Source organism: Mus caroli, chromosome 7 (genome assembly GCF_900094665.2).
Source record: "Mus caroli chromosome 7, CAROLI_EIJ_v1.1, whole genome shotgun sequence".
NCBI classification, from domain to species: Eukaryota; Metazoa; Chordata; class Mammalia; order Rodentia; family Muridae; genus Mus; species Mus caroli.
In genome coordinates, this window is record NC_034576.1 from 130,345,500 (window position 1) to 130,345,780 (window position 281).

Sequence of the window (281 nt, forward strand, 5' to 3'; positions counted from 1 at the left end):
AAAAAAAAAAAAAAAAAAATCTGAAAAATCAGACTACAGAGCAGAGCAGGGCCTATGAGCTGAGCTGAATGAAGGAAGCCTTTCTCTGGACTCAGTGGATTGTGGGAGATCCATCTTTCATAAATAAACCTTAAAGAGGGGGCTGGTGAATAAACCTTAAAGAGGGGGCTGGTGAAAGGGCTCAGAGGGCGAAGGGGCTTGCTGCCAAGACTGGTGACCTGAGTTCCACCTCTAGATGCCATCATGGAAGAAAAGAATCAACTCCCCCAAATTGTTCTTTT